Source organism: Ixodes scapularis, unplaced genomic scaffold (genome assembly GCF_016920785.2).
Source record: "Ixodes scapularis isolate PalLabHiFi unplaced genomic scaffold, ASM1692078v2 PGA_scaffold1__304_contigs__length_218370807, whole genome shotgun sequence".
In the NCBI taxonomy this organism is placed as follows: Eukaryota; Metazoa; Arthropoda; class Arachnida; order Ixodida; family Ixodidae; genus Ixodes; species Ixodes scapularis.
This window is the reverse complement of record NW_024609846.1, coordinates 201,503,359-201,523,264: the sequence shown is the minus strand read 5'-3', so window position 1 is coordinate 201,523,264 and position 19,906 is coordinate 201,503,359.

Sequence of the window (19,906 nt, the reverse complement as noted above, 5' to 3'; positions counted from 1 at the left end):
TCCTTGACAACGAGAAGTTGTTCTGTGGGTGTAGCTCTTCCGTCTGACACATGAACGGCAAGTGAAGTTAGGGAAAGAAAGCTATTTGCATATAGGTGTTGCCGTGGCTGTCTTCATATCCAGACACGGCACGTTGCCAAGCGATGAACTTAGAAATTCCAAGGCGGACAACGGTCAGGCTGAAAATGGCGGCAGCAGCGGCTGCAGCAAAGCAGACGGCATCCGGTTTAGTTATGTACGCACGACCATGCGTAGCCCCGTTCTTCTTTATCTTCTTTCGTTGCGTTTTCTTCTTGGTTTGATAAAAAAAAAAAAAAAAAATAGGCACGCGTCTACACACACGCAGACATCAAACGAAGCTACTTTTCTTTGGCCAGGCACAAAAGAATGCGCTCATCAGCCCCCTTCCACCCCCATTTTCGGGCGACGGAATGGCTTGATAGCTGGCGCCCATGGCATCTCCGCTCCGATGAAAATTCTTGATGCTTGCGTATATTTCTTTATATTTGTGGATTCCTTTAACGCTTTTGTTCTCAGCTGGTCCCAGCGGGGCTCGCGTAACAAGCCTCGTTTCTGCGAATAGCTGTGCACTCGTGCGCAAGTACCTGCAAGTTTGCGCGACCTTGGCAGGCAGGCGGTCGGTCTGTTTGTATATCTACCACGCTCAAGGAAGTGTTGTGTGATTCAGACGTGTTTGTTTGTTTTGGTTAGCTGGCTTTCCCGCGCGAACGGGTATGTGCGTTTGTTGGTGTGTGTTGTTTGATCCGTGTTGACAATGCGTTTTCGTAAGCGCATATGCGTGTGCGGCAGCGAATGTATTCGTCTGTGCTGTCAGTGTTCGTGTATACGCGTGTGTTTTGGGCGCGTACGCGCAATATTTGTATGTGCGTGCACGTGTGCCCGTGCATGTATTGGGATCGTGAGTTGTATGTACGTGTATGTGTGTGTTGGGAGTGTGCTCGGTTCTGTCTGTGTGTGTTTTCTGTGTATGTGTTTGTGTATTACCGTCGTGCGTAACGTTTCGTATGTTTGAGTGTGTGCGTTGAAGGTACTTAAGAAGGGTGGCTGTTTGTGGTAGTTGGTCATTTCACAGAACTTGCGCGTGCACAGCAAAGACGAGGACGATGGGAAGACAGCGCACAAACGAGGCGCATGAAAAAGTACCTGCGAGTTTGCGAGCCGTTGGCAGGCAGTTTCTTTAGGTGGGCTTGTGTCTGTGCTTGAGACAGCATATATCTGACGCGGGGGCCTAAACCACCCAAATAATTGGTCCTGGTTCTCGCTCCCGGAAATGTTGGTTTTTGTTATAGTTCTGTTCGGAGTTTCGAATGAAGAAAACCATATAATTTCACTTACGAAAAATTACTTCAGATAAGTAGTTGTTTTTTGCTTTATATACTTTGCCCAAACCAGTTTTGCGCAAGAAGTTTCGAAGCCGGTGCGTGTCTATCGTTTGAGTCCCATCATGAAACTTGGACGGCTATGATACTTCAACGAAATATGAAATATACCCGTCGTGTTAAAAAAATATGTTGAATATAATCAGGGCTGGGCAGTATCGCGATACAAATGTATCGCGATAGTATTTTAAAGATACTTTCGAGTATCTGTATCTCTATCGAGATACAATTGAAAATGTATTTCTATCTCAGTTGTGAAATTTATTTACAATGTATCGCTTGTATCGCGATACTTTGCCTGAATTATCTCGTTACATTTGTCGCCGTTTTACTGATAAATTTAAAGGATAAAAACATTTCTTCGGTGCGAGTTGCTTCAGAATTTATAATATGAACCTGCTCTGTAACATGATCCAACTCATTCACCAACATAAAAGAAAAACTGCGGTTTAAAAAAAAAAAAGGTTACGGGAAAGAATAACAAAATCAGCTCCTTTCAGAAAGTCTTCCACTCTTTCCGATTTAGCACAGCGAAAGCTGTAAACAAGTTGAGTGGAGAAAAGTACGGCACTGTTGTCCAATCTCCTCACACTATGTGTGACTCAGAAGCATGTAAGACGACAATTTGAGATGCGCATCTAAGGCAAAACAGGGTTAATTTCGAGGAGACTGCGTTAAAGACTGCGTACCATGTCAAGCATGGCACGCAGTCTTTAACGTTCTGTAACGACGTGGCTCAACAGAGGTGACATGTTTTTTTTTAGCGGCGTTAATGATAAATAAAAAGTTCGAGATAAGGGGTAGTGCATACAATGGCGCAAAAAGAGGAGCACAAGCATAAATTACCATTCGCATTCACAACAAACTACACCCTCACCACGTGGCACCGTTCGGGATCAAATGCATTTCTATAAGTATCTGTATCTGCATTCCAGAATACTTTTTCGCCGTTTGTGCAGAAGTATGTCAGGGATATCCCGTTGCATAATAGACAAATGTAGCTCAGTGTTTCTATTTGGGCCTCATAATACATGTATCTCAGTATTTGTATTCCCGAATACTTTTTGGAGTATCCCTGCCCAGCCCTAAATATAATCCACAATATCCATAAATGACAATCGCACCTTTCTATTTTGAGCCTGGTGGCTGTATTTTTCGTTATAAACGGACCACTCTGGCAAGCGCTCGGAGAACAGCCAGCGAGAGCACGTGACATCCAACGCAATCGTGACGTAATTCGTCTCGGGACGAGCAAAACTACGGCGAGGCTGACGTCGAGGGGATGGCCTAGGCGTTCCAGCCACCGAGGCGGCTGCTTTTTGTACGAATTTTGAGTGACGGGTTAATCTTCTCTGACCTTGTAGAGGGACAATAGCGACTTCTGGGACACACAAAAGGGATTCTCGGGAAGAGGGGAGTTCCTCCTTCCCCCCTTATCTCGTCGTGGCCGGAGGAGAGACAGTTACCGTCACTACCTCTCAAGGTTCCTAGACGGGCATTACAAACGAGGCGTTAGCGACATCCACCAGGTGCTCTTTGCTAATCGTTTAATTCCTTTTAAAATTCCCTTTCGTGACTTTTTTAACTAGATATTGGTGTGTTCGATATCATACTGCTCCTTTGAACACATATATACCAAAAAATAAGCGCCGAAGTTCGGTTGTAGTATTCCTTTAAAGGGATACTGAATCGAAACTTAAAATATACAGAAAACATCTAGAGATAAATAGGATCAGATAAACCTGTAATTGATAATCGCAAATGCATATTTTAAGCGGATGGCTATATTTTTCGTTCTAAATGCCCGTATTTTGGCGTGCGCTTCAAAATCAGCCGTCGAAGAGCGCGATGCATCTCGGGAGATCCGGCCGATCCGGCGCGGTCTTGACGTCATGAAGAGTGGTTGTTTGGGCGAGTTGGTTTGACATCTTATGCAATCTTGTGCGCAGCAAGGGCGAGGACAAAAGAAGAGAACAGGACACAACAAGGCGCAAATTTCAACTGATTTTTATTGAATACGTGTTCCGATATTTATAGTCTGAACCATCGTCACAATGACAACAAACAAAACGACACAAGCAAAGGAAACGACCATCACAGAGCATAATTGGGAAATAACGCTATCTCGTTCTCAGAAAACCAGTTCTTTCTCCGATAACGCAATCGACGGCATAGCAACACACGTGTCTCCTAAATAATCAATGTACTCGGCTTCTACGATTTCTCGTGTTAACATTGACGTGCATTTACCAATTTTACGCATCGATCCAACAGTGGGGTACAACCGCAAGTCCTGCAATGCAAGTCAAGATAGCCACCGTTCTGTTTTTGCGCATTGTTATTGTGCTCGCGAAGCCGATCATTTAGGCAGCGCCCCGTCTGCCCGACGTAGTGCCTGCCACAGGACAACAGAATACGATCGACCACACCATCTGTACAGTCGACAAATTTCGTTCTGAGCTCTTTTTTCACATCCGTGTTTGGCACGCGCGCCAGGCTTTGACAGTTTGCACAGGTTTGCACAGCTTAATTATTGGGCGCAGAAAACACTACCTTTACATTTGATCGCATTGCGGTCTTTCTTCGAATTGTGCGACACTCGGTGAATATACGGTATCGCAACAACTTTTCCTTTTTGCCTTGCCAGCTGGCTCCCATAGTTTTTTACGAGACAGTGCCTTCTTAGAAGGCCTTCCGGAACCGCAACAAGAATGTGGTTGGGGTACCCAGCTGCTAGCAAGCGCAAAACTTGCTGATCAAAACTACTGGAGAGCAAATGCTCATAGGACTTTTTTAGTGCATTTGTGAAACACAGGTTTACTTCTTTTGACTAGCTTGAAGTGGGCTGAATGAAACGAAAGTAACGGCTTATTCGCACATTTTTTCGCTTATTCGCATCAACAGATGTGGTCGTCGAGAAATAAAAATCTGGTGTCAAGGAAGTGAATAGCGCTGTCCACAGGTATCTCATGCGTGACCTCGACTGTGCCAAGACATTCCTTAAAAGTGGTCAGGGTTTTGACAATCTCTGCTTCATAAGCGTTTGTGTCAGATATGCGATAAAAACTAAAAAAATAATCACGTACCTAAAAACTTTCTTTACCTTTGATCCCTGAAGCCTGCTGTGCTAAATATAAATCGCTTAGAACAGGCGCGATACACGAGTCGATGCGTATGCCCTGTTTTTGCAAGTAAGGTTGACGTCGTCATGCCTCGGAGGGCCAAGCCTACCTTAGTTATGAGTCTTGCCACTTTGGAGGCGTCAACGTGTTACAATCGCGCTTAGTCGAAGTACCCGAAGGCTGTAGCATATCGCGGTCGCGGAGCCATCCAAGGTATATGTACGTTGGAGGCGGCGGAGCTGCCTCGAGTGTACGGTCGCCAACCAACGCGACGAGAGCGCTACATCACCAGTGGCCATGATGGCCGAGACGCGATTCGGCCTAGAGTCGTATTTGTACGACGCCTCTGCCTTGTCTTCGTCGTCCGCAACAGGTGACAGAGCTTATTCAGGAAACGATCTTACAGCAAGACCTAAGAAGAGATGCGTATTCACGAAGCGAACTTATCGCAAGTTTTTCGTACGCTACGATGAAATCCTACGAACACGCCTACGACAGCTACAAAGCTTGACACACATTTTAGGATCAAATCTAAGTACATCGCCGGTAACATCACTCGCTTAAGTCGTCGCGACGACCAACGCGCATTTTTTTGCGCTCTCTGTGCGCGTCCCAACGAGAGAGAGAGAGAGAGATAGAGAGAAAGTACTTGAAACTGAACGCTGCAGCGGAGACAAACGCTAGAACCACGGATACCTGAAAAAGCTTCAACGACAACGATCACAACGACCAAGTGACCACCAAAGACGCTAGGCTTAGCAAAACACTTCGACGACCCGGGACAAGTCCATCTGCACACAACCGGCTGGCTTAATGAATGGAATACGCCCACGCGACCTTTGTGGACCCTTCCCGTATGAACAGTTTGAACCCTGACCTCTATTTTGGGGTAAGAAGAACAGTCTTTCCCCTCGTCGTACCTAGCTTGTTTTCAGATGCACAGGCGACGAACGCTCTAGTCGAAAAGGGACACTCTCCTCGATTCAATCTCCTTTTTTTGTGTGTTATAGAGCTCGAATAAACACCATATGGATTGCCTTCGCAACATGGGTACGTACACGTTTTTTCAAATGTCCATTTTATTCCGACATTATGGTACGCCGACACATGTCGAGTTAGAGCAGTTTTTGGAGTCAATGCCGGTCCAATTTTTCTCTGCCGAGCGTCACGTCAGCATCGAGTTTTGATTGTCTAGAGTCCCTGTGGTTCATAAAATCGGTTGTAAAAGATCGTTCCCGAAGCGGTTACCAAGAGTGCGGTGCCATTGCAGTTCCGCTCACAGGGCGAACAGGTATATTTACGTGCATATTGCTGACGCTCTTTTACTTCAAACGTATCTTTCTGGACGTTGCGGCTTTCTCCCGCATCCCCGAAGCCACAAAAAACGCCTCAGCGATTTGTTTACATGCGCGCCGCTTCGCAGAGCCGTACGGGCCGTCTCCTTTTAGCAACGATGGCAGTTGTGTTGACTTCTTAGCGATCGAGTTCGTTATCAGTTGCACTCGACCAAGACAGCTATCCCGTCACCAGGAAAGGTGAGCATTCGGGCCCGTTTAAATAAATATTACATCGCACGTACACAATCCCCAAACCACCCCAAACAAGCGTTGTCGGAAAGACTGTCCGATACTAAAACGAACGGTGGCCAACTCTGCCGTTACTTTCTTCACCAAGGCGCCTCGGTACTACATTCAGGCCTGAGTAATATCTATGAGTGACCGTACTTCCCGCTGTGGCGCTGCTCTTACGGACATGTTGTCGTCACCATAGAGTTATTATAATGTACGCTAGAGGTTCAAGTGGCGCTAGTGTGCTGACGCAAATTGAAGCAGACAGCAACCAGTTGAAAATTGACTTCCGGTAATGCATTTCTATGGGAAAAAGTGAGCGCATTTTCTCTCTGCGCTCGATCATAAGAGCAAATATCCCGAATAATTCGTACGTACTAGGTAGCTTGTAACATTTTTCAGTCAGGCCGACGAAATAATTGGTCAGTTACGGTGTTTTTCTTTCAAATTCATCGCATTAAAAACGGTGCTAAAACAGCTTCGTACGTGTATTTATGTGCACTGTCGGACACTGTTAGCGCGAACACGGCGTCGGCGCTTTTCAGCGTGGGGGATATACGTGCCAAACGAACGAAGAACATCTGGAAATTAAGAAAGACGGCAAGAACTACGCAGTAACACCGGATCAGTAACTACACGTGCATATACGATCAAAATTAATTGAAGGCCACGTAATCTATTCCTATATTAAATAAGTAAGTACCGTTTTATTCTTTATCCTCTGAGCGAAGCTGCTTGTTCTACGTTCAAAATATCACTCGCACGCTCGAAATCTTTCAGAACAAGTGCCCGATAAAAGCTGTCCGGCAGAGAAAACAATACGAAGAGACAACTTTTATAGCCCACGGACTTCATTCTCTACGTTTTGAATGTTTTTATCCGCTCATGCATGACGGGGTCATTTTTATATAGTGACAGGACCGGCATATTATCAATATATAAGCGTCACCGGATTGCTGGCGAGCCTTGAACACACTCTACATTCCTTTCGACTGTAATTTTGCTTCGAATCGTCGCTTGTTTTTACACACGTGCTGCGGAACACACGTTTGGGACGGAAATATAGCGAAGTTAAACATCGGTCACTGATGAAGAAAAATGCGCTAACTAAAGCAATTACACTTTTACAGTGTTAATAAAAGTACATACTATTCGGTACGACGCAAATAACCAAAGTGTTCCGTGTTATTTTCCGGCGAAGAGACAAAATGCACGCGCGTTTTCCCATAGGAATACACAGGAAGACTGGAAAAGTAGACTGGTTGCTGTCTGCTTCAATTTGCGTCACGGAAGTCGCATAGACACTAGCGCCAGTTGAACCTCTAGCGTACATTATAATAACTCTATGGTCGTCACGACATTCCATCAAAGCTTCACAAACATACACGAGGTGGTTTTAGAGCGCCACTCTTATGGCGAATTGGGGTGGTCAATCGCCGGCGAGAACGAGCCGGCGGAACCGGCAACCAGAAGCGCGCCGGCGGCACACCACGTGACCCTCACCACCCGAACACGAAACGCCAGACGGTGGCAGTTTACTTCGCCTCTTGCCCGCACGGCACCGCTAGCGAGAGCCTGTCACTAGAGTCCCTCGATATGCTCCCCCGAGGGGGGAGCATATCATACAGAAACTCTACCTGTCACCGCCGTCACTCATGTCCCCACGACTTGGATTGACTTTGGTAGCGGCTGCTAAAGTTACTTCAGATCAGTTTCGCTCTTTTGTTCATTTTGTTTTCTCACTGGCCTTCTCTCTCATTTCGGAAGTGACGACACCGGATACAGTCTGGCGCCTACTCGCCCGGCCGTTCGGAGCTCGGGCGGAAAAAGCGCCGGAAAGTTGCCGGTGCTTGCCCGAGAACCACCCCCCCACGGTGCGCGCCGGCCGGAAACTGACCACGCGAACACTATTGCCGGTTTTCCGGCAAAATAAGTTGCCGACGATTGACCACCCGAATTCGCCATTAGGCACCCGTTTCCGGCTTGAGCGGCGTCGGCGTCGGCGTAACCGCGAGCCACCCCCCCCCCCCCCCCCCCCCCGAGGACCTCGGGAGGACCTCGGGGAGGGAGGTCACGTGAACCCCCCCCCCCCCCCCCCGGGCCCGAGGTCACGTGACCCCTCCCCGAAGTCAGGTGACACCCCCCTCCTCGAGGTCACGTGACTTTCCCCCTCCCCGAGGTCACGTGACCCCCCCCCCCCCTTAGTACCCTTCCCTCCTCCTCCTCAAGAGCTGCGCTCTGATTCGGCGTTACAGGGAGTTGTAAACAGCTTTCACTTTTTTTAGAGCGCAGCTCTTAGGCGCCCGTTCCCGGCTTGAGCGGCGTCGGCGTCGGCGTAACCGCAACCCTCGTAAAGGGGTATTCACACGAGGGAGAAATCCCGGGGATTTCTCCCCGGCACGCGCGCATCACGAGATGAAAACGCGTGGCTTTTGCACATCGCAAAGCCTGACGTTTTCGTCGTGGGTTGCGCGTGCCGGGGAGAAATCCCCGGGATTTCTCCCTCGTGTGAATACCCCTTAACCCTCGTGAGGGTTACGAGGGTTAATCTCATGAGCGTTACCCTCACGAGGATCACGAGGGTTACTTACCCTCGTAATCCTCACGAGGGTTACCTTCACGAGGGTTACCCTCACGAGGGTTACTTACCCTCGTAACCCTCGCGAGGGTTACGAGGGTTAGTTACCCTCAAAAGGGTTACCTTCACGAGGGTTACCCTCACGAGGGTTACCCTCACGAGGGTCCCGAGGGTTATGAGAGTTACCCCCACGAGGGTCACGAGAGTTACCTTCACGAGGGTGACGAGAGTTGCCCTCACAAGGGTTACTAGGGTTACCCTCACGAGGGTCACGATGGTTACCCAGGTCACGTGACCCCCCCCGGGGTCACGTGACCTGGGGATACCCCCGAGGTCACGTGACCCCCCGTTGACGTCATCGCCACTGATGACGTCACCGGCATCCCCATCGTCATTGTCATCATCACTGATGACGTCATCAGTGACGTCACTGATGACGTCACCGGCATCCGCATCGTCATCATCACTGATGGCATCATCAGTGACGTCACTGATGACGTCATCGGCATCGTCACGTGGCCCCAGGTCACGTGACCCCCCCTTGACGTAACGTGACGCCCCAAGGTCACGTGACTCCCACAAGGTCACGTGACCCCCAAGGTCACGTGACCCCCCCCGCCCTCCGAGGTCACTTGACCCACCCCCCCCAGTACCCTTCCCTCCTCCTCCTCAAGAGCTGCGCTCTAATTCGGCGTTACAGGGAGTTGTAAACGGCTTTCATTTTTTGGTTATCGTTTTATTCAGTTTAAAATACGTTTTCTCGCGTTAACCTTCGGAATATTGGTATTGGTGAAGTCCTATTTTAATCCTCTTCATGTTCAAGCAAAGAGATGGGCTCTAGAATTTGGTTTCCTAGCAAATAGAGTGAAGGCAGAGCACGGTTCCTGTCAAATTAACGGCACATAAGTTAACACAGAGGTTCAGGCGAGTTGGTTGCTCATGATGTACAGGGGGAACTTCCAAACGAGCGCTCTTTAAGATTCCTGGATCATCGACTCTTCATGTTACACCTATGAGCCTAGTGGGAAAAAACCGCTATTACCATTAAACTCGGCGCATTCAATACTCGTTAAAATCAGCATCGTGCGGTTAAGCCTCAAAAACTCACTCACAAAATCCTGCTCGCATTCCATCCCAACGAGCTTTGACGGGCAAGTCTCTCGACTAAAGCGCGCAGGATATCCAACCTCGTTATTAACATCAGTGGCCGAAACCCTCATCAACGAAAGCGGGCAAGACGTCTGCACACAACAAAAACAAAGAGACAGAACAAGGAAGCCCATCATCGTGCCGTATATTCATAATTTTTCTCACGGACTGAAGAAAATAGCGAACCGAGCAAACTTGGAAGTCATCTTCTCAGCTTCTAACGAAGTTCCCAGCTTGTGCAATCAAGTAAATACCCCACAAATTACAACTGTCGGCTGCAAAAAGAAGCATAACAACACCTTTGCCCCTTGTAGACGGCGGTGTACTCCTTCCTTCTCTGTTGTAGAAAACGCTACATCTGTCAGACCGGAAGGTGCCTTAACGATCGCCTTCGTGAACATAAGAACACATTCACCAACAAAGACTCCGGACATTTAGGCATTCACTGTTGAGGCTGTGGCTGCTCAGTGCTGCTGAGTAACTGCGCCGTGATTGGCAAGCACCGCAACCAGCTCACGAGGGAAATTATCGAGGCAGAGAATATCGCAAAACATAACGACAGACATGGGCGTACCATTTGGGGAAACAAAAGAAGCACTTCCCCCCCCCCCCCCCCCCCCCCCCCCCCCCCCCTGAAACAGCTGCCACAGGGAACACTGGCCGGCGCCGCCGAGGAGATGCCGAGGGCACCAGCCCTGGGGAGGGGGGGGGGGGGGGGGGAAGGGGGCAGGGTCTGGTTTGCTCCCCCACCCAAAAGCAAGTTGGTACGTAACTGACGACAGATGTGTTAGTACTACGCGTCTTTAACTTTATCATAAAAAGAATTAGACTACCTAGCCTTATATTAATTTCCATTTAGTTAAACGTTAACGCGTCATTATATGGAGATGATATCTGTATATGGGCCTCTGGCTCTACTCGGGTGCAAGCGAAAGCAAGAATACAGGTTGCAATGAGAAGACTTAAAAAATATCTTTACCTTCGTGGCCTTGAAATCTCTGCCGCCAAATCAGCTGCCATCGCTTTTACAAGGCGTAACATGGACTCATATCCCCTACGTATCTGTAACCAGACAATTCCATACGTAACTAGACATATGTTCCTTGGAGTATACATTGACAGGGAATTGACATGGACGACGCATGCCGCTTATTTAAAGAAGAAGCTCAAGGCTTTGTTGATCTCTCTCGTTTTATTAGTGGCACTACGTAAGGCGCGACAGTACCGGCTTTCCTCCGTCTATATCGAGCTTTTTTTGTAGGCTTGCTGCGATACAGTCTGCCCGCAATACATGGCCCATGTCAAACAAATGTCAACACAGTCAAAAGCGTACAAGCGCGCTTTCTTCGTGCATGTCTTGGACTTCCGACTTGTACTTCGACCGCTGGCACAATTGCAGAAGCTCACGCTACACCGGTAGAAATTTTGCTTCTGCTGGAAAAAGTAAGAGTCCACTTAAGGCACATTACAAAACATGCTAATCACCCTCTTTCCAATATTGACCTTGAACGTCAACACTCAAGCTACTCTAAAGCTCTGTCCCAAATGAGAGCCCACTTTCCAGATGATGTTGCACCGGCAAAGATTTCAATAGTACCCCCATGGAGACTTCCCGTGCCTGATGTCACAGTGGGCATTAAAGGGCAACTCCGGCCAAAACTCAAAATGAAATAAATTATTGGTATCGCTGTAGTGACACAAAATACGACCCCAGCCAAAATATTACGTTCGTGGGACGCCGCATTCTCAACTAATGCCGATAATAAGAATGCGAACCGCCGCGAGTCGCTGCTCCTTAGCGGGCGGCCAGCGGGTTGCCGATCGCTAAAGGAACATTGGGCCGTGACGTCAGTATCGTTAACGTTTTTTCCTCAGGGGCCCTAAACTCGTCAAACACAAAGTTGGAGCCAAAGTTGACGGAGCGCGCCGATTGGACAATCACGACGATGACTTGGCGTTTTTCTCGTCGACGTCCAATCGGTGCACTCCGCGAACTTTCGGCTACAACTTTCTGTCTTGACGAGTTTAGGGCCCCTGGTCTGGGCGTTGCGCGGAGTGCGCTTCTTTGAGCCGCTACCACCGCTTCTTCGGCTTGTGATTGGCGTGTTTAGCTGTTGCTTTTATCTGTAGCCCGTGTAGCTTCGGTATAGCCTTTTGTTTATTTGCCCTTGTGAGGACTCCAAGACTCGTTTTAGCGAGTAACTCGGAGCGCCCAAGACTGCCCAGCTGTTCCTCGAAAAATGTCGAGTGCAACTTGTAGCGCTGTGGGCCGCTCAAACAACCCGCTGCGCAACACGGAGGTGCTTTTTCACAAGTTTTCAACGGACCGGAAATTGGAGAAGGTGTGGGTGAACGCTGTTCGACGAGTGGACTTGGACTTCGGCTTTTGCGCGCCCGAGGAAAAAAGAACAAAAAAAACAGACGTGTGTTCGGGCGCCGCGGCCCGCGCCGGAGAGCCTCAAAGATTCGCGTCTGGAACTGACCCGCAGCGCGAAAGCGAGAGGGCCCCCAGCACTGTACGTCACTGGCAGCGCGGCGTAGAGCAACGCCGCTCCATCCACGGAGCCCCGATGACAATTTAGGCCTAGCGACGAGTACGGAAGACCGCACACACGGCGACAGACGCCGATTACGGCAGCGAACGAGTTCACTCGTTTTCCAGTCGCTAGCTTTCGGGTATAAAAGCGACGAGTACGGCATATCGCACACACGGCGGCGGCCGCCGAGTACGGCACCGTACGAGTTCACGGGTCTTCCGGTCGCTAGCTTTTGGGTATACGCACATACTCCTGCTATATATGCTGGATAACTACCAGTTATATGGAATTAAAACAAAATCAGCTTAACTCCTATCTTTAGACGGCCAGCGCAACAGAGGTAGCTGCCGCCCGGCCTGCGTACTCGTTGAACGAGAACGATCCTGACGTCACGTTCACATAGCGGCTGATTTTCAGTGTTGCCGGAACCTCGAGCGGCTAGTTTCGGTTTTTTTGGCCGCGCCCCAAACAAAACTTTGAGGCGTCGATATCTTTAAAACTACGCACAATAAGGAGAAAAAAAAAATTACACCTTGCAATTCAGGGACGCTGGCTGCATTAAAAACAGTCATAATCCCAAAATCGAAAGTATGGACCGGACTTGCCCTTTATGGGAATTAGAAAGAAAGCAAACACCTCTATCTCCGTAATTTTGCAACTTGTATTATCGAATATACTTTGTGACCATGCGTCAACAACTCATGTTTACACTGATGGGTCAGTAAGTTCGAATAGCTCAACAGCATGAGTGGTTATCCCAAGTCACCTAACAACGAAGGCATTTAAGCTTAGCCACATGGCATCATCTACGGTTTCTGAATTAGTGGCAATAAATCAAGCTCTTGAAATGATCTTCCCGAAACCGCGCGAACACTGGACAATATTTTCGGACTGTAAACCGGCAAACCGGCACTACAAGTGATATCCACATTTATGAGACATAATCAAAACGATCAAATCCTTATTGACGTTTTGCATAATCTTAAAAGATGCTTCGACCTGGGACATACTATTAAATTTCAATGGGTCCCAAGTCACTGTCACATACCTGGGAACGAGGCAACTGATGCTGGTGCGAAATCGGCCCACTTCTTAACCCCAAACGTCATGGTGCCGTACTGTCAAAACGACATACGGTCTCTCATTAATCACTACGCCTTCTTGTTTTGGTGACAAAACAAGAAGATTGTGGCATACTGCGACCTATCATCGGTATGGAGCTCTCTACGCTTTGGATCCGGATCTTTCGTTCCACACTCCACGTGATATGCCACGGCGGAGAGAGGCAGTGATACATAGACTGAGACTTGGTGTAGCATAAACACACAAGTTCCTTCATCGGATTGGACAGGTCACAACACCTAAGTGCCCAAGTTGTGACTCCATTGAAACAATTCATCACATCTTGTGTCATTGTGTCATCTACGGCGCAGAAAGGACACAACTCAAAAACACGCTAGCATGCCTAGACAACCGACCCTTCTCCGTGAATAAGGTGCTTGGTGCTTGGGACAATCCAGCATGGACTTCTGCTTATAGAAGATGGCCATCATTGTTAGTGAATAGCACAGTGCTAATGTTCGAACTTTGTAGTATTTGTTTTTTTTATTTTTCTGTTCTTCCTTTCCTCTTTTAATCCTCTCACCCCTCTCCCCCAAAACAAAGTAGCAAACCGGGACAAAATAGCCTAGGTTAACTTCTTTGTCTTCCTTTCTCCCCTTTCTTCGTTCCTTCCATTTAGTTAGTTTTCGGCTTAACTTCAGGTTAAAAAAAAAAAGTTATTCTCCCTGTCTCGAGTGCACTAGAAGGTACGAGTGGGACGAGCCATAGGCTCCGCTAGAGTGTACTAGAAGGGACGAGTGGGGCGACCGAAGTGCTTTTTAGGTACCTCCGGACGTGGAAAAAACCGCCTAATCCAAGCCACTTCGCTTGTAGCACCCTCTCGGGCACTACGAGCGAAGCGGTTCGGATTAGCCGGTTTTTATGAAAAACGCGTTGCGTTCCAACGCCAAGATCGTTTCACAAGCTGCGGCGCCGAAAAAACGCTTCGGTCGTCTCACTCAGTCCTTTCTAGTACACTCTACGAAGTGGCGCTGCGGTCGAAAAGGCTCGGGTCCACCTGATCGCTTTCTACATTTTGAGGTGCAACTGAAAGCATGAGCGGAGCCTATAGCTCGTCCCATTCGCTCCTTCTAGTACACTCTAGCTCTGCTCAGTCTTTCAGTTGCACCACAAAATGTGGAAAGCGATCAGGTGGGCCAAGCCACTTTGATCGCAGCGAAGCCACTTTGATCTCAGCGCCACCTTCGCTGCGGTCAAGCAACGACACAGCTCAGGGCCATATGGATGGAGAGGCTATATTGGAGGACGACGAAGTTAGCCAGGCTAGAGACGCTAAATCTCTACCTCTTCAGAAATTTGGGTTGGAAACGTTTATTAATGGTTTGGACCAAATATCCTGGGTGGATATCGGCATTTAGGGCATCCGCAGGCCGCGGCACGCCGCCGAGCTTAAGGTATGTCCACATCAGAGAGAAGCAGCACCATACCAGCTGGACAACGTTCAGCGGGCAGTTCAGAACAGGAGCCAGCCCTGGACAGCAAAGATCCTGCATGTTCGCAGTCTTCATCGACGCCCTCCGTCCCGGTGATGGTTGACATGGACAGCGAAGGCTCCACTGAGGAATGGAATCTCGTCACCAGAAAAAGGACAAAAAGGATGTGTTCGTGGTCAAGCACGGAAACGGTACGTCCATCAAAGCGGCAAACCGATGATTTTACCATAATCTTCGTGCCAGTTAATCAAGAAACAAGATTAACATCTCTCAGTAGCCTGAAGCTTACGGAAGCATTGAAAGGCATATGTCAGGAATCTGCCTGTCAGGTCCGGTACAACGACCGTCTTAACCTGATCGCCGTAGAAGTTCTGAACAAACAAGCTGCACAGGCGCTTCTGAAAACCACGGACTTATGTGGTATACCGGTTCGACCTTACTTTGCTTTGTCTGGGGCCACGACAGTTGGCGCCATCCGGGACGTTGACATGGACGCTACAGAAGAACAGCAGGAACATAATCTCAACTCAGAGAGCAAGATCGTCGACATCAGACGCCTTGGAAAGTCACGCGTCGCGAAAATCTCATTTCAAGGCAGACAGCTGCCAAACTATGTTCTGCTGGGGTATGTTCGTCACCCTGTGCTGCCTTATAAGGAGAAACCGCTCCAATGCCACAACTGCGGCGGATTTGGTCACAAGAAGTTCTCCTGCACGCGCGCTATTGCTTGCAAACGATGCGGAGAACACCACGAAGCAACCGATGCCATGTGTCAGTCACCGACACTGAGATGTGCAAACTGCAAGGGAGATCACGGGGCTACATCACATGCCTGCCCGAAGTGGATCAAAGAGCGGAAGCTACTCACTTACTCCAAGACCGATTCGATTGGATTTCGTGCGGCCAGGTCAGCCTTGGAGGGCCCGAAGGCATCTTGGTCTGGCGAAGAGGATGCCCAGCCAGAGATACTGAGTAAACAGGCAAAACACATTTCGAAGTCAAGAGCTGTTACCTACGCGTCTGTAACTGGAGGCACCCATTCTTTGCCTCCTAATACAGAAGGAGCCCACGGAAGTGCTGGGAACGGTGCGCACGCAGCGGCTACATCGGAACCTCTGAAGCAAACACCCAAGCAACCGCCACAAACACGACAGCGCTCTTCCACACAAGAGGGAGACGCTGAGGACAAAAGCGCATCTTCTGGCGAAGCCCCTGGATGGACGTCCATAATCAGAGCAGCTGCGAACATAGCCTTTACTATATTGAGAAACATCGAGGCATCATGGGCCCGCACAGTCACGACGATTCTGCAAACTATTATTCCTCTTCTTGGGGTATGTTAGGAGGACCCTCGAATGACCAACGCTGCCAACAAGCAAGTAACCCCGGAAACAGTGCACAAAGAATACAGCAGAAAACTCCCCATAGAGAAAGACGTAGCCTATTGTTTCCTTCTATCCTTCAGTGGGATGTAAATGGTTTACGCACAGGTTTGCCCGTTCTCCGCCAAACTCTTGCAACTGAACAAAGAGATGTACTGGCTCTACAAGAAACGTACGTGATCACAGGAGAGGTCCGTCTGTCTCCCTATGTCTTTCATCACAGTACAACTCTAAGTACCGATGGAAGATCGCGAGTTGCAAATATTGGTCCGTGACGATGTATACCATGCCCCCCTTGATCTTTCGGACTTGTCTTCAGAAATTGCAGAATACGCCGGGGTGATAATCGCAATTGGCCGGCACGTGACAACGGTTATTTCTGCATATATTTCTCCGCATGGCGTATGGGACGCAAAGGTGCTAGAAGAAATTCACAAACGTAGCCGAGGACAGCTTATTATATGTGGAGATTTCAACGCACGTAATGAATCCTGGGGCGGTACCCGAACGGACGCCAGGGGACGACAGCTCGAAGATACTGCGGCAGCCCTACAACTACGAGCTCTTAATGACGGGTCGAAGACATTTTGCAGACGTGGAACTAACGCCAGCACAATAGACATAATGTGGGTATCATCACAAGTTGTCGCCTTGTGGACAGCCCAACCGGACACTGGAGGAAGTGATCATGTTCCTACCAGGTTAACACACCCCAGAGCACCTCCAAGGAACATCAAGGTCTGCAAAGTTACTAACTGGGACCTATTCCGCCAGTAACTCTCTTCTGCCATTGTAGGCAGAAACTATGATGACCTTACTACATGCATTACGGAGTGCCTGCGGCTTTCAACGCGATCCGTCACAGTTCCAGTTACAAGCCCCTCTCCTGACCTTGAGTGGCTTAACCTACGAGCAGCCCGACGGCAGACACCACGAAGGGTGCTTCACACCAACGCCTCATGGGACTGGACTCGCTACAGCAGAATTGACGCTAAATTCAGGCGACACACCAAGCCACTTCAGCGGTGGCAATGGAGCCGGGACTGCGCATCGCTTGGTGGTCCAGGTGGAGGCCAGCGCGCTTGGAAGATCGCTCGAGCCCTCTCCGGCGCGAAGGTTCCACGACACCCTATTGCAGGGTTTTCAATCAAACCTGGTATGTCCATGACGGAAGTGGCAGAGCTATTAGCGGATCAATTTTCCCGCTCCTCTATCCCACCACATCAATACCAAGAAAGATTGAAAAATCCACCGGAAAGCCAGGTTAGTCAACCTCAAGACAAAGAGACATCGTTGGCAACTTACTCAGACTTCACCCTAAAGGAGCTCACTGAAGCACTCCATCACTGTCGAAAGAAAAGCGCTCCGGGTCCCGATGGCATAACCTACCAGTCGCTCAGGAACGTGGATCCTATACACCACCCAGGTATACTTGAAAAGCTCAACGACATATGGAGGACAGGAGCATTTCCAGATGCATGGAAATAATCGATAGTAATTCCCATACTCAAACAAGGGAAGCCGATAGAAAAATCCTCATCCTTGACAAGTTGCTTGGGAAAAGTTCTTGAGCGAATGGTTCTTCAACGTCTAACCTGGCTTTTGGATAGAATGGGTGCCTTTTCGCAGAAACTTGCTGACTTTAGAGCCAAGTTTCCTTGACAAGTTGCTTGGGAAAAGTTCTTGAGGGAATGGTTCTTCAACGTCTAACCTGGCTTTTGGATAGGGTGGGTGCCTTTTCGCACAAACTTGCTGACTTCAGAGCCAAGAGGTGCACTGCGGATGCAATAGGAGACCTTGCCTCAACCCTAGAAGAAGCCAAGGCTACGGGGCAAATGGTACACTGCGTGTTCCTCGACATCAGTCGTGCATTTGATATATTGCCATATCCAACCATAATTCACAGACTAAAGCATTTTGGGCTTTGTGGCAGACTCTTATCTCTTATTGAGGCTTTTCTTTCTGGACGGTCCATGAGCGTGATATTACCAGATGCTACTAGCACATATAGACATATTGCTCAAGGGGTACCCCAAGGAAGTGTATTGAGCCCTCTTCTTTTCATTCTTGCCATGAGCGTCCTCCCTCGATGTCTTCCAGCAAAGAATCGAGCTCTTCGGATTGGCATGGCAATCTACGCGGATGATGTGGCGTTGTGGTGTGTCGGGCCCTCAAGGGACGCTATAGGGATCCGTAATCGACTCCAGGTGGCACCGGACTCTACTGCACTGGCCATAGCGCAACTAGGCCTTACTCTATCTGCGGAAAATACTGCCTCACTCCTCTACCGACCCACAGGCCGAGCACCACAGAATGCCCTACGACTGAAACTTGCTGGAACGCCGGCTAAAAGGGTGAAAATCCACACGTATCTCAGCGTTATTATCGACGATCGGGTGACATGGAGACCTGAAGTACGCAAGAGACTTCAACGTTGCCGTGAACTGCTACGTGTCGTTAGACAGCTTGGAGGCTCCTCCTGGGGTGCATCACAACGTGCACTACTTCAAATGTACAAAGGGCTCATCATGTCTAGGCTTCTCTATTCATTTCCGCAACTGGCTGTTGCAAGGGTACAAATTCGAGACATCGATACTTTTCACCGGTCCGCACTACGAAGCTGCTTGGGACTGCCTCCTTCAGCAGAGAACGTGGCTACAATTGTTGCAGCGGAAGAGTGGCCGCTGTCTTTGAGACTTGAAGAGAGAGCGCTGCGCAACATCGCTCGTATGAGCAGTCTACCCCCTGCGAACACAATCCGTAAACATCTCTTTGCCCGGCCAAACTCTCACCTCGGGCGCCAAGCAAGACGATTCGACTTTGAGGTTGGAGCTCCTAGCGAATTTATTCTTCCTCAACCACCACATTCCACGCGTCCTCCCCTGGAGATACATGCGACGCTCCCAATCCCACAGCGCAAGGCGAATGTCCCAGGGTTTGTCGCTCGCTCAATCGCTCTTGAGCGCATAGACGAAGTGTATGAAGGTTGGATTCATGTTTATACAGACGCCTCAATTAACCTCACCAAACGAACTGCCACGGTTGGGATTACCATTCCAGAAATGGGCTATTATATATCGGGCAGGCTAAATTTTGTATCGTCGTCAACCACGGCAGAACTCGTTGCCATCTGGGCTGCTCTTGAGTCTATTAAGAACACATCGTCACCAACAAAAGCTGTCGTACTCACAGACTGAAGAGGTGCTCTTCAGCAGCTTCAGAGACTTCATAATGCAACCCCACTGCTGGCGAGAGTCGCGTCTGAGGCAGCGGCAGTTGAAGACATGATGGTGCCTTGCTTTGCAAGGGATCCCGTCTCACGTCGGGATTCCTGGCAACGAACGGGCTGAGTAGCTGGCTGCAAAGGCACATGACGATCCAGCCCCAACCTTCTTACTGGATCGCTTCAACGAGGCTCATCGATACATCCGTGAGATCCTCACAGAACGGCATCCACATCTTGGGGTCGCAACGGGGAGGCCACCCCCCATGGTTCCTCGCAAGCGCCTAAGGCTGAGACAAGCCTTCTCCACAGGCTTCGGGCTGGTTGCCCATACACTGCCATGCGGCTCCACATGATGCGTCGCAAAGCGGATCCTAACTGCCTCACCTGCG